Source organism: Phasianus colchicus, chromosome 20 (assembly GCF_987193195.1).
Source record: "Phasianus colchicus chromosome 20, bPhaCol1.hap1.1, whole genome shotgun sequence".
NCBI lineage: Eukaryota > Metazoa > Chordata > Aves > Galliformes > Phasianidae > Phasianus > Phasianus colchicus.
The window spans coordinates 465,687-480,769 of record NC_143455.1 but is presented as its reverse complement, the minus strand read 5'-3'; positions in this window follow the sequence as shown (position 1 = coordinate 480,769).

The following is a 15,083-nucleotide window of genomic DNA, read 5'->3' as shown; positions in this document are numbered from 1 at the left end:
TTGCTGTTTGTTTGTTTTGTTTTGTTTTTCCATATCTTATGTGTCAAGAATACTGACAAAGAAACTACCTCACTGGAAATGCCCCCAGGACCATCTCCTGGGAAGTTTCAAAACCCAGGCCAGTCTTCAGTTCTAAGATCTGTAATCCCACAAATCGATTATATGATCAATCTGTCTCTGTCCCTGCTTCAACTTGCTCATCCAAATCTAGCCTCACTGAGCCCATTGATCCTAGAATCTTCAAATGTATGAAAATGTACCATTTTCAATCATTACAAAGTGAAAAACAGCTAGGAGTGAGCTGTTTGTTCATATCCAAAAATATTATTCTTTATATCCAAGTAAAGGGAATGAAATGCATGTTCCAGATAATTCATTGTTAGAGATCAAAAAACAAGCAATGCTATTTCTGCAGTCACGGTTCTGTTAAGTAATATGTGAACATTTATCCTCAGAATTACTTTTACATAGTAAATATATACTACTAAAAAAAAAAGTCAAATGGCTGAAAGTATTATTAATTTTTTAAATATGTTTTATTTAAAGACATTCGATACCTAATTTTCTTCCTTAAAAAAATTGCTGTCTTCCTTAAAATAGTGTGGTCCAAAAAAGCAGACAGAAAGGTCAACTATCGGTCACAGATGGAGAAAATACAAAATCTTTCCAATACTTTCCTTAAGAAAGCAAAGTTATAAGCTGGGTAGTTAGAGACTGCATTGAATTCAACATCTGGGTAAACTCTAATAAAAAAGCATAGGGTAATTCATCTGAATAGGAGCAATGACTTTCGGAACAGCAGCTACTCCTACTCCTTTCCATCCAAAGCTGCAGATTTTTTGCTGCATCTATTTTATGTAGTCATCCCTTAGTTCTGCAGTGCACTAAATGATACAAAGAATTTAGATCCAGTCTAATTTTCTTAGTTTCCTGATGTAAAATCTTTCTCAGTATCTTGAATAGCAATGATCACCTGCTGGAGTGCAGAAAATTGAAGTAAACAGAAAAAAAATCGCCTGGTAGCGATTTAATTACAGTTTAATTACAGTGCCATCTGCTGGAGACTGACAGGAAAACAGGATATATATTGAAGCCAAATGTGCTACTTTACCACTAGCTCTGTGTGGTCAGAGTGATCCAAATTCATACACAGTAAGTTTTAATATACATTAAACAAAGGATACATTTTCCATGTCACATAAGTTGCACTAAAATGTGATAATGAGAAGCTAGACTGATTCATCCTGATCAACAGTGGTCATCTGCTTATGGGAAGTCTCTGAAGTCTCTGTAATAACTACTTTCTTGTTTCACTATTCAGTTGCATCAGTTTTATTACGCACTTTTAGTCTCAGTTTATAAGCAAAAATCATGCTTCACCAAAATATATCAACTGAAATATTTCTCTCTAAAATAATGAATAATTAATGGCATCAGGGTGGTCTTACAGAATGTTTAAATCCTGTGTTAATCCTAAGTACTTACAAGAGAAATATTGCACAGTTAAGCAAAAAGATGTGATAATTGCTTATCTGTTCAGTCCAGATGGATCATCTTCAGGTACAAGAATGTTGCTCATTATCTATGGGTTTAAAATCTTTGGCATTCCTCAATAGTGTCATAGTGCCAAAGAACGTAGCAATCTTTTTGTGTGGATCTTTGCTTTCTAAGAAGTGGCCCAAAACAAGCAACATTTCATGGAAAGAACTGAAAAAAAATCAGAAGCAACGCAGGAACTGCTACTCTGGCATGGTTTTGCGAGGTTATCCCAGAAACAAACGTCTCTCCAATCCCTCTCCATCAGAAGAATTAAGTATGTCTTCTCTGGATTCTAAGAGAAAAGTATACACTAACCCCTGTGTCAAAAGGCAAACGAAGGAAAAATATTAAAAACTGAAACTATGTGGAAGTGCATCAACTGAAAAATGTAGCTACACTTGCATGTTTGAATGCTAGGGTATCTGTATTTTCATTTTCTTTCCATTTTAGGCTGCATGTAGGTTCCTTATGAGCTACCAAGAACGTCTGCCTCCCAGCTCTGAGATTCCCTGCTGGAGGTGACAGCTGTGCCCTGCTGCTCCAATGTCTGCTTCTGTGCAGAACATGTGACTGTTTATGTTGGGATGTCTGTGGTATGTTCAGTCTGACTTGGGGTGAGGCAAAGTGCATCTTGTAAAACATCTATCTGTCTTCTTTGAAGAGCTCACTTATTTGCAAGATTTGTAATTATGAATACAGGACTTACATTAAATACTTTTTTCAACCTTATTGATTTCATTTTTACTGATATAGAAGCTTTCATGCGTTCTTGCAAACATTTTAATCTTTTTTATTCCCATAAAGAATAGACTTCCTAGCTCTTCACAAGAGTTTTGATCCTGCTGTGAAAACAAGAGTGTTACAAGTATGAGTTCTCTGAAGGAATCGTTGTTTCTTGGAGAATTTCCAACACTTTCTTTCACCCAAATCTCTAAAAGCATTATGAGCTCCATGGGAGGAGACTCTGCCTGATTTCTTTCTTATACTTAATGTCAGTCAGCTTGCATAGTGGAGATGGAAAAGGGTACATGTAGAAGTTTAAAATAAAAGATGGCACAAGGAGAGTTGGAAAACTGAGGAAAACCTGGATCTTATTTTAAAAAGGGGAAAAAAAAACCAAACCTTCCAGCCCAAGCAAACTACCATCTGTGTATTTCTTACTAAATCTTATGACTCTCTTCTTTTTTTTTGATTGCCAAAATTATACTTGGGTAATTTCATGGAGGAGGCTGGCTCTATCTGTCCTTATTAAAATAATTAGTTGTAAAATTTGACTTGAGCATCTCTAAAAGCACCAGTTCCTGAAAGAACGTGCTAGGAGTAGGATGAACTACGTGTGCTTAAATTCCTTGTTCTGTCTTGCAGCCAGATGCAGGGGGAACAGGATAGAGGACCAGAAGACTATTTGTTTTACAGTATGGCAATTTTTCTTCTCTCATAACCTGCTTGTAATAGAAAAAGTGATTTCTGACCTGAATGTACACTCTTTCATGTAAGCAGTGTGATCTTTAACAGCAAAGAACATATTATTTATGAGGGTAGTAGTTTTAATCATTAGTTTCTTTCTTTGAAAGACAGCAATAAACTTGAATTTTAATAACATTAAAAATGCTTTAATGTTCCTCACAAAGACTGTCTTCTGCTTTAAGAACACTTCAGTATTTTCTTTAGTATAATCAATTTAACATCCAAAGAGTGAGATAAAGTGTCACTAATTGTACAAGAATCAGTGGAGGTGTTGGACAGCCAACATTGTGGTGATGATGGAAGTAATGTATCCTCAGCTGAGACATGGGTTCTGTAGTTGTGCTGAAGTGGCACAGAAATATCAGAGGTGATGTCTAAAGACTTGTAAAAGAAATTTACTCACATTCTGAAGATTTTGATCTCTTCCCTCCTCCCCTTCCCTTCATATAGAAATGTATCATATGGTAAATAGGTTTCATTCAAGAGCAAATGAGTTCTCTGCAGAACAAAATTTCTTTTGCAAAACAAACCCTATAACATTTGTGTAGGGCTAGGTGTTGTATGCCTGAAAAACATAAAAACGCAAAGATCAGAAGCAATTCTACTAGTTTAATGAGCTGCTGCATTTCACTGGACTTTGGTCACTATAATCAAAATCTGAGGAAGAGCAACTAGATTACAATTCATGCTGCTTTCTTTTTTGCTTACTCCCTCTCCCCACAGACATCAGCATTTAGACATGATCTGCTAATTATACTTTTAACTACGCTTTCTTTCCTTATGATCCTAATGCTGTGAATTTCCCTATGCTAGTTGAGACAAAGATTATGATAAATACAGGTTTTAGCATTATCGTATGTAGGAATAGAAAGTGCCCAATAGCTAATCACATCCTGGTGCAAAAAAAGAGGGCATAAGTCCCTTTTTTAAAAAAGCAAAGGAAAAAAAAGAAAGGAAAAAAACCCAAACACTGATGCTGAGTTAATATGCTAAGAATGAAGTGGCAGTTTTGCCTGTTCCCTTTGCTGCTCATTTTGCTTTGAAGTACAGAGCAAAGGATGTGTGAACCATGCTGGAGCTGTGTGCTGCCTGCATACTGTGGCAGTGAGCAATGTAGACAACTTTATAATGCACACCAGCTTGTCACGTGAAAGATAACTGTGAATTGGCTACCTTTTTCCTTTCTAGATGGCAGTGAGCCCTCCCATGTGTGCTATGAAAATGATGAAAACAACTTCCAAGGCTGTGAGTGATGTCTAATGAGAACAGAGAGAGAACCTCGGAATTAAACTGATTGATAAACTAATACAAGTCTTAGGATTTATATGCTTTTTTTTTTTCTTTTTTTTTTTCCTTCTAACATGTCTGACCCTTAATTATTTAATAAATTGCTGTTTTTATGTTGCACTAAACAAGGCAGAGAATCTCTAGAGAATAACTGCAGCTCTGTCCTCTGTCAGAATTCAGAAATGCTGAGGTGTGAAGACTGCTGTCCTTAACTGCTTTGAGGAAAATGTTGTGGAAGTTATAGGACATTTTTTTAGTCACATTATCACCTTGATCTATGCAGCTGAGTTCAGGTATCTTTCAGAATCTATTTTTAAAAAGGGAATGTTCTTAAGGAGAACTAGCATGAAATCACAGGAGGAAAATAACACAACAAAGTTAATCTAGCTGTATGTTTCTTAGGGTCTCTCTCAGGTTGTTTGTCTTAAGTTAAAAAGAACAGGCACAAAGATATTATTATCTAGGGTATCTATACAGCTTCTAAAAATCCAGTCTAAAATGTGCTGCAGTCTTCTGATATCTCTACTGTCTTCTTGGCAGACTGAAATCTGGAAGAATGTTACTGGAAGATCACATGAATCAATCTTAAAACAGACTAGGAAAACGACTTTGTTTCTGGTGAAACAACTACTAACCTAAAAAAGAAATTTGATTAAAGAAAGGGAAGGAAGTATGTTAAGCAAATTATGTCAAATATATAGCTTTTATGCAACTCTTTTTTGGATTATTAAAGATAAATGTATTTGTCTGAAATAATTGAAACGGAGCACAGCAAACTTGCATGCTTGTAAAGGGAAATTTGAGTTGGCTGTCGTCTCCTGCAAATTTAAATGTTTTAACATAGTTGCTGTGTGACTTCCTGGCTCTCATATGTTTTAATACTTAATATGGGGGTTGATTTTATTCCTGTTGTTTTCTTCTTTTTACAAGTCCTGTGAGTTACATGAGCCCCATTTGTTCAACAATGTGGCAGCCAAATATTGTATTCAGAAATTATAATAAAACAGATCCAAATCTGTAAAGGTAATATTGCTTTTATCTTGTCTTTAATACTGAAAATCAGTCCTTCCTGATGAAGGGAGGATGAACATGTTCTTTGTCAAAACACTGGGCTGTGTGTGCTCACTGAATGCATTTATAAGAAATGTTTTTGAGAAAAGAACCTTTGTTGAGATAATTTTTCTTGCCCAAATCAGTAAGAATGTGAGGATATGGGATGCTCCTCACAAACTTGATTAAAGTATACTTGCTCAGATTACTCACTGCTAGAGTAGCCCTTCTCTATAGACAGAGCACTGTGCCTGATGTGACTTTAGTCCTACCCATGAAAGAGCATTCCCAATAGTCTCTCTGTGAGGTCAGGTGCTGGACCTTTTCACTGTTGGAACTGCTGAACTTTCATACCTTAACTGTATGTTTAAGGCTCCCCTTATTATCTCTGTTTGACTACAGTTTTACTAGCTGTATAGAAATTTATCAGGAGGTAATAAAAAGATATTTGAAAATAGCTTGGACATATTAAACACTGAGGCAAGAAGGTGATATTTTTGCCTTAAATTAAAATTGAGAGGATGTCCTTGAATTCAGAAGCTTGGACTTTATGTTGTAGCTTGATATTTACAGCTTGAACTTTCTTTAATCCCAGGTCTGGAGGGGAAGATTTTCTTCAAACCTCGATGTGAATGAAATCTATATTTTAACTACACTCAAGACAAGGCAGAAATGTAGCTGACCAAAGCCTCCAACACCTCAGCCCTTTCCTTCAAATTGCAAAGATGACTTAAATATTCATAAGTCAGAAATCTCTTATAAAAGATTATCACATACATAAAGTCTCATTGTGGAAAGATCGTAGCAGGTGTGATATTTGAGTCATCAGGTGTAGGACACATAAGGTAATCTGAACATGTGTTTCAATTTTTGTTTTATCCCAGTTTCTCTGATAAAATATGTCTGTATACCTGTTTTGCTTGTGGTCAGCACAAAGGCCACAGACATCAAATTACAGAAGTACATTTATCTTTACTTAAATTAAAAAAAATGAGAAGTGAAATGATACAGCAAGCATAAGACAGAACAAGGCAATGCACCTAATTATTACTACATGAGGATAATCACCAATTGCCCTAATACTTCACCAGCATCCAGATCCACAGTTGCTGAGAAGCCCCACTTGCAGAGAGGGCTTGAAGAGCCTTTCCCAGTCATTTGGTCCTGCACGAGTCATCCACTCACCTACGAGTCATCCACTCATAGGTGAGGTCTCCAACTTCACTACTAGAGGATCCAGCTTTTGTATTGTTGAATAAACAAATTTACATTACAGTTAAGTGGAAATATCTGGTCTCATCACCCCTTGGGATTCCACCTCAAGCCTGGTCAGGTCTCCAGGAGGAACCAAGGAAGTGTACTAGTAGGCCTTGACACTATGCTTCCAAACAAGGAAAGGTTAATACATTCTTGGTTAATACATTCTTATGACACTTTATCTAAGCTACATCTCTTGCTGATGAGATGTTTTGCCCAAGATACATATTTTGTTAACGATCAAATGCATTTTGCTAATGATCAGATACTGATGATATATAAAGCTGGGTTGTGAGATTCATCATAGAATCATGGAATCATAGAATGGCCTGGGTTGAAAAGGATCACAATGATCATCTAGTTTCAACCCCGTGCTATGTGCAGGGTCACCAACAACCAGACCAGGCTGCCCAGAGCCACATCCAGCCTGGCCTTGAACGCCTCCAGGGATGGGGCATCCACAACCTCCTTGGGCAACCTGTTCTAGTGTTGCTCCTTCATCTGGAGATCATCTTTTATTCAAAGCCTGCTGTTCAGACCTTAGTACTTCAGTTGGCTCTTTGATCTAAAGATGAATCACACAACCTTCATAAGGTCTTAATATAAGTGTAAAGACATCACCCTTCTTGATATCTATGACAATTATAGCAGTTATATCCTAGAGACAATGTCCATTCACAAACACTTTATCCCATTTGTGCTCCATTTCTCTCCACACACACAGCAGTTAGTAAAGTTAAACAAGTTTGCTACTTGTCCTAAAGTTATAAATCTATTCTCCCAACCTGTGCCCTGGTCACAGTGGCAACATGACATTAGCGATGTAATCACTGCAATCAGGGCACGATCCTTGACAGCAGGCACTGGGCATAATTTCAGGGTGAAGTCATTCTTCACATTGGTCTTCATATCCAAGCACATGGATAGTATCCTTTTCCAAATTGACTGTGGCAGTAGACAGGTAAACTTAGTTGTGTAGGATCTGTAAAATAAAATTCTATATTATAGAATTATTCTTGCAAATAACACTTAGTTACAAGGATGCATTCCCATTTGTCTTGCCCAGGTTTCATAATTAAAACACTAATATCGTTCCCCGTAGCTATTATTTCAGCTGATTCAAGAAGGCTATTTGGCTTTTGGACCCATACTTTAGCTCCATTGTTAATATTGGTGGATTCAAACTCTTTGTCTCCAGGAGTGGTGGTCATCTGAGGTGGATCTCCTTTTTTCGTAATTGTTTTTAAAACTGGCAATATCAGCAATTGTGCTATTCTGCCATGGGGTTGAATAATTAAATCTTCTTCGTCTTTGTTCAACAGAATTACTTTGATTTATCCTTGATAATCTGCATCAATTACTCCTCCCATGACGACTGTTTTCTTCCCCAGAAACCCAAGGAAAACTTTCTTTCCCTGTTTTTTTTTTTTGTTTGTTTGTTTTTGTTTTTGTTTTTTTGCCAGAGGCAAAATTGGCACATGTCCCATTTACAGATATCTTTAACTCAGTTTCTCCCTTTTACATGGGCTGTAAGTCTGACGCCCTTTGAAGAACCTCTGTTGCTTATTCAAAGCTTGCTGTTCATTTTCCCACTGAAACTCACATTTTTTCCTTGTAACTTTATATAACAGGGTTAAAATTTGTCCTAGATCTAGAATGTGTTGTCTCCAGAGATCCAAAGAATCCAATAAACCTCCGTGCCTCATTCTTATTATAAGGTACTGCAAAATCTAAAATTTTCGGTTGAGTTTTGGGTAACATTTCCCGATGCCCACTGTGCTACTGAATTCCTAAAAGCTTTGTTGTTTGAGATGGTCCTTGAATTTTAGTACTATTAATTTCCCAGACTTTCTGTTTCATATAATCCACAGTCAATTCCAGCATTTATGTCAACTCTTTCTCACAGTTGCCTTAATCAGGATGTCATCTATATAATGAACTATTTGCATATGAGGAGGCAGTTTGATATCATCCAGATCATTAGCCACTCCTCTACGGCAAATGGTTGGACTGTGCAGCTATCGCTGAGGCAATCTATTGAAAGTATATTGTTACCCCTGCCATGTGAAGGCATTCCTCTGCAATCGGGATAGTGAAAAATGTATAAGCTAAATCAATTACAGCATACCCCGTTCTGGAATGCTTCTGAAGTGTTTCTACTAAAGTAACAGCACCTGGTACAGACATCATGAGAGGCAGAGTGTGCTTATTTAATTTCCTAAAATCTACAGGCATTCTCCATGACCATCACTCTTTGTGACAGGCCATATTGGATTGTTCCAAGCTGTAGTAGTTGACTTTAAAACTTTGGCATGCATTATATCTCATCACGCCCCTGCTGAGATTCTATGTTGTTGCACTGTCACTGCTCTACTTGCAGCAGGAGCTGCACAGGGGGGATTTTTACTTTTCCCACTAAAATTGTCTGAGCACTAACGTAATTCTTTATTCTAAATAGTTAATGGCCATCAGGAAGATTCAAGATTAGTCCTTTTAGAATATCTATCCCTATGATGTATTCTGGGACAGGGACAATCATAACAGGATACGGTTGTTTCAGGAGGTTTTGTATTTTCATTTCCATTTGTGCTTGTACAGCTTCAATTTGTTTCCCTCGCTTATGATGAAGGCACAGAAGTGATGCGGGCACTTGCTGAGGTCACTTGCTGGGGTGCGAGTGTTTGTCCCACAGCTGGTGAGCAGAGCTGGTGCTTTGGTGAGCATGCTGCACGCAGAGACTGAGCTGTTATTGAGCCTTCCTTGAGAGAGATCACCCTGTGAGAGCCTGTCAGAAGCACTGCTGCGGTGTGTGAGTGAGCTGGACACAGCTCAGGCTGAGCAGGCCGAGCAGGTGAGCTGGGTTTGGTGCTGGGTGGTTGTCGGGAGGTGTCTCAGCAGAAAAGCTGGGCTGGGAAGGAGTTCCCAGCTCCAGCAGTGCCCCTCATCATGGCTGTTTCCAGGGGAGATGGGTTCTTGTTGAGATTCCATCCCACAATTTGGTGAGGATGATGAACTATCATTACTCCCCTGGGATTCCGCTGCCAGGCCCCCACCTTTATGTCAGACATTAAAAAGGAAAGAGAGCACAGACTTCATATAGTGCAATTTGTGCCTCACTGCCCCAGGGATGGCTGGGTGCAGAGTTACTGAGGAGATGGAGAAGCGCACTTGCTGACAGAAGCCATGGCAGTCAGACAAAAGCTGGAGCTAGCGTTGGGCAGCTGTTGCAGCCAGATGATTTCCAGACATTGCCCTCCTCAAGAGACTACATTGCATGGCAGAAGGAAGTTGGGAAAATGATTCCTCATGATTTTTCACTTGTTGATACTTTCTGCAGAGTTCCTGTCCAAACAGAGATTTCAGAGATCGAGGCAGTCTCAGGAAGAGTGAAGCCAGCTCTTTCCAGGAGCAGAGAAGTTCCTGTGGAGAGAGCCCTCAGAACTTCAGCTTCCTCTGAGACAGTGGTCATGTCTCAGCAAGGAGACGACTGCAGCTCCAATTCCCTCTCTAGGTGAGGAAAGGTATGTCTGAGTTTCTTTTGCTTAATTTTTCTTCCTTTTTCTCATTTTCAAGGGGAAGGGGTGGAGCAGGGGAAGCCCTACTTGTCCTCTGTGACCTCAGTAACCAGTTAGGTTCTGCACTCACTGCTGACAGCCTGGGCTAATAACATGGGCGTGGCTGAGGCTGTATTTTCCCTCAGCACTCTGGTATGCTATCTCTAGTATGATCTGGAACCTCTCTGAAAACGTTGGGTGCCCATTCCCACCAACATTTCTTCCTTTCTCTCTTCAGAAGCAGCACAGCACGGTTCCCTGCCTTAGGGAGCAGCAGCCAGCAGATTGCCAGAATGCCAGCTGTGCCTTTCAGCTGTTGTAGTGAGGGTCTGGCGCCCGGAAGATATCGCGTTGTACGGGAAGACAGGGTCCCCCTCCCGATAGCCAATAGCGTTCAGTGCCCAGGTTATATAAGGCTGTTTCTCCCGCCAATAAACGCCATTTGCCGTCCACCACATTGGTGTCAGCGAGCCGATGGACCGAGCGACCTGGGATTGGTCGCCGTGCCGTTCCCGAACCAGGTCGCCACGCCTACGATAGGCAACAAGTGGTGCCGAAACCCGGGATTCGCCTGGACGGGTGAACGGCGGCCGGAGCGGCAGGACCAGCCCGGCGGGGAGGACGCTCCCGGACCAACAAGGAGGATGGAAGTCCTTGTGAAGGTCGTATTGCAGTTAGATAAGCAGTGGGGTATCGATTGTAAGCCCAAAGATTTTATTCTCGCTATTGCGAGGCTTTTGCGAATTGGGGTCATTGACCAGCCGGTGGATATTCTCCACCCCGAAGTGTGGGATAAATGCACTAAAGCGTTAACTGAGGAGACGATGTCCTCGGGCTGTGGGAGGAGCCTAGAGTCGTGGGGGAGAGTCGCGCGGGCCCTGCGCAGGGCCATGCGGGAGCGGGAGAGCTGGAGGGCGGCAGAGAGCCGTTTGTCGGCCGCCCCGGGACTGGGAGTCGGGGCGGCCACGCGGACTTTGCACCCCTCTGACGATGACGATTACATGTCCTCTCAATCGAACCCCGACCCGCCCACGGAGGGACAGAAACGTGCTAAATCCTTCTGGGGTGGGTTAATCGAGGGGGCCAGGGCTGCCGCGGAGAAATCGGAGCCCGAGGAAATTTGGGCTCGACCGCCCCCCTATGCGCCCCAAGATGGCGCCGAGCCAGGAGAGGGAGGGCGGGGGGAGGACGCCCTTGGCGGGAACATCGAGGAGGTGTTAGATAAAGGCGGTGGGAGCGACCAGGAAGGTGAGGGGAGCGTGAGTGAAGGGTGGAAAGCCAATCAGAGCGGCCGTCTGAAGAAATGCCGCTGTGGGGCGAACATCCCGCTGAGCAGAGGGCGGGACAAACCAAGAGGGAGGGAACGGCCTGCCCGCAAGGGAGGCGGGCGGGGCCGGAGCCTAACAAAAAGGTACGGGAAACCGGAAGTGGCCGCTCAGTCGGGCTCTGACTCCGGATCAGAGACTAGCTGCGACGAGTGGTTCGCAATTGACTTAAACTCGGAGGAGGAGGGAACGAATACGAACAGAGTTAAGAGCCGAAATATTCCCATCCAAATTAAAGAGAAACCGCGAGGGGGAGAAATCCCTCTTACAGACTAGAGAAAAATAAAGATTGCATGTGCTGACTGGGCCCCATCGGCCGCACTAGCGTTCCTGGTCCAAGTGATGGATGAGGGACAGAGGGTCCACTCGCCGATAAACCCTAGGGATATACAAGCAATTGTTAAGGCAATTGCAGATAAAGGGCTTAACTCAGCTATGGTCTCCACCCTTATAGATGGTGTTTTTGGGGGAGACAATATGCTCCCATTTGACATAAAACAAACCTGTAGACTAATTTTTGACGGAGCAGGGATGATTGTTTTTAAACAAGAATGGGAAGATAACTGTGCAAGACAACTAGCTCAAGTAACTGGGGCGGATCACCCGCTACATGGTTCCAGCCTGCAGTGGCTGATGGGTACAGACCCAACAATGATTACCTCCCAAGCACAGGCCCTGGGCCTCCAGGCCCATGAAGTTATGACAACTACTTGTGCAGCCAGGGATGCTATTTGCACAGCCTCTAAAGTTATTGTTAAGCCATTGCCATGGTCCACCAAAAGACAAAATGGAAGTGAGAGCTTTACACAATTTGTAAATTGCCTCCAGGCAGCAGTCAACTCCTTGACCCTGCCTGCGGAAGCGAAAGGCCCGGTTGCCACCAAGGCGGCCCACAAGAGCGCGCCGGCCACAGGCGGCGTGACCAGCCTGGCACGGTGGTGCTGCACAAGATCCGCCGCTACCGGAAGTCCACGGAGCTGCTGATCTGCAAGCTGCCCTTCCAGCGCCTGGTATGCGAGATCACGCAGGACTTCAAGACCGACCTGCGCTTCCAGAGCCCAGCTGTAGGCGAGCGAGGCCTACCTGGTGAGGCTCTTTGAGGACATCCAGCTCACCTGGCGCATCCATGGGGAGTGCACCTGAGGCCACAGCCCATCCCCCTTTTTCTTCCGATTAACATCATGTTGGTAGAGCACCAACAACTGTTATAAGAATGTTCTTGTTCAGAGCACCTTATGTTTTCTATTTGAGTTTTCTATTGAAGATTGTTCTATTTGAGTTTTCTATTGAAGATTGTTATATATTGTTATATTTTACCCAATTTAATTGTGCATAGGGAGGGGGGATATGTTGTAGTGAGGGTCTGGCGCCCGGAAGATATCGCGTTGTACGGGAAGACAGGGTCCCCCTCCCGATAGCCAATAGCGTTCAGTGCCCAGGTTATATAAGGCTGTTTCTCCCGCCAATAAACGCCATTTGCCGTCCACCACATTGGTGTCAGCGAGCCGATGGACCGAGCGACCTGGGATTGGTCGCCGTGCCGTTCCCGAACCAGGTCGCCACGCCTACGATAGGCAATATCAGCGCACAGAGGGATGTGATGGGGATGGACCATTCTTAGCACCATGCAAAAATGAGTCTCTTTAGACCTCTGTCATGAAGGATGGAATAATGCATTTTAAGTATTACTTCTGAGCGGGTGCAGTGCTGTAGGGATGTCAAGTAACCATGGTGGCAACATTAGGGGGGCCAACAGCAACAGCTGATGGCAGCAGTGAGACAGAAGTCTGTTTGTAAGTGGCGGTGCTCAGAGCTGAGTGAATTCCATTTAGGGACAAAAAATCCATGTCTTGACTTTTGCACCTGATAGCATTTTGTTTGCTGGTGCACCTTCGCTCTGCAGAATGCAGAGCTGTCAGGCAGACCGGGGTTCCTCTACTGCCATCTGAGCAGGAATGAGAGCAGTAATGCTTTGTATAAGCGCACTGCAGTTTAAACATCAGTTTCTATTTTGGCTGTAGAACAGTGTCTTTTGGTTTTTGGGGGGTGGACATGGGCTAACAGGACAATGCTGCTCCTGGTGTCTGTGAAATCAACACACAATCTGTTGTTGTAGGGACGGAGCCTGCCTGTCCATGGAATGGTGTTGGGCATGGAGGAAAACAGAAAGCCTCCCACGGTAAGAAGCTCTTGTGAGCTGTGGTGTAGGTACCTGCCTCTAAATAGGGCTGCATGAAGGGCTGTCTGTGATGGAGGAGACAGGAAAGGGCACTGCAGTTCTGTGCTGACTGCAGAAAGCCTAATTGAAGAAACCGCACTGGAAGACCAGAAATTTGTGGTTGGCTGTGCTGGAATGTTCCTCTGAAAAGATTCTGTTCATGTCTTTCTTGTTTTCTTTCTGTCAGAAGCTGATGAGATGATAAGAGGTTCAGGCCATGATTCAGCAGTTCCCATACACTCCACCCCTTCATGGCATGAACCAATGATCAGGTTGACTAAAGGGCAAGCTTTTCCTAATACAGAGATCTACTATTTCGCAATGCTTATACAACTTCCATCACAACACATGTTGGTACAATTCAAGACAAGTGATGATTGGTGAACGCTGATATTCTTTTATGGGCCAGTCCTCAATGATGTTACTGGAGGCATGCAGTGGTGAGGTACAAGTCCATCCTATGTTCCATTAGTCCAATGTAGGCCATTACTGGGAGTTGCACGTGATCTGACTGCAACACTGGAACACTTTGATGCCATTTCATTCCTTCCGGTGATCCTGAAGGCTCAAAGACTCACGGGGAGTAATACAGATGTTTCAGGGGTACCAGGAGGGAAAGGTCTGCTCTCCAGGGCAAGATACAGTCCGTATTTCTATCCTGGGTCAACACTTCGGCTTGTACTGGGGCATGTCCCGGCTGCCTGTACCACACCTTCTGGCCAGATGTCTGCGGCTGCGTAACTATATCAGGCATCAAAGGAGGTGTCCTGATCTGCCATAGGGACATGATGGGGGTCCCTTTAGCAGTGAAGATCGGAGTGTTGACCACAGTGTCAGTAGGCCATGTAGCTATTACTGGAGGAACTACTGAGCTTCCCACCTCCAACAATCTCCCCCAAGGTGCAAGTAGGCCACACCACTTTGGTCCTACCTGCATCTTCCAAGGCCATTTTATTCTATGGGATCCTGGTTCTAAATTCTCAGGGGCAGGGAGCAGAAGATTATTTTCATTACCAATCTGGGGTCTTACCTCATGATCAATGCCTGTAATTTGGATCCTAAGTGGGGTGGCCCATGTTGTCTGCAACATTCTCAGGGCACTGGGTCTGCCATCTCGGGGTCTTTCATTCAGGTCCCACAAGGTTTCATACAGTCTTTTCGTCCACCCCTGCAGGGACTAGGAGTCTGTCTTCAGGGCAGCCTTAAGAATACCATTATAACGTTCAATGAGGCCTGCCCCCATTGGATTATATGGCAGGTTGAATCGCCATTTGATGTTATTTTCTTCTTCCCAGCGGTGTATCGTTGCACCAGTAAAATGAGTTCCTTGGTCGCTTTCGATGACTTGAGGTGTCCCGTAGGCAGACATCAGTTTAGTGAGTGCCT